Raw genomic sequence first — 639 nt, 5'->3', positions numbered from 1 at the left:
TAAAATTCAATTATAAAATCAGTTTATTTCTATAGCTCCAATTCACAACATGTCATCTCAAGGCACTTTACAGTTACCAGATCATCCAGTCACATTGATTCAAAGATTTCTATCTAAGGAAAACCAGTTGATTGCATCGACTCATTAACTCTTCATAAATCCCTCACACTAAGCATGCTTGTAGCGACAGTGGAGAGGAAAAACTCCCTTTTAACAGGAAGAAACCTCCAGCAGAACCAGGCTCTGTGTGAGCGGCCATCTGCCGAGGCCGACTGGGGTTCAAGGAGACAGAAGCAGAGATAAAGGAACGTTTTCCATATTTGGTTTTATTGTTTTTCACAGTACAAGTTTTAAAGCATACATAAATACACAGCCATCTAATGATAACCACTTTGCTCAGAATGTTTTTGAAAGCTCACCGTCATAACCATAACCATGTTTGTCATTAAACTAAAGCTAATATACAATAAAATCAAAAGTGAAAAAAATATAAAAACGTCAAATCAAAAATTTAGCATGTTACCAAAAAGCAAGAAAGAAAAGATCTTTTTTCCCTGTCTCAATCAGCTGGGTTTCCTTAGAAAGAAAATTTTTTACTAGGGATACACGATATAATCGGCCCCCTATCGGTATCGGCCT

Source organism: Cyprinodon variegatus, unplaced genomic scaffold (genome assembly GCF_000732505.1).
Source record: "Cyprinodon variegatus isolate N-32 unplaced genomic scaffold, C_variegatus-1.0 Scaffold203, whole genome shotgun sequence".
Classification (NCBI taxonomy): domain Eukaryota; kingdom Metazoa; phylum Chordata; class Actinopteri; order Cyprinodontiformes; family Cyprinodontidae; genus Cyprinodon; species Cyprinodon variegatus.
Note: the sequence above shows the minus strand (reverse complement) of the source record.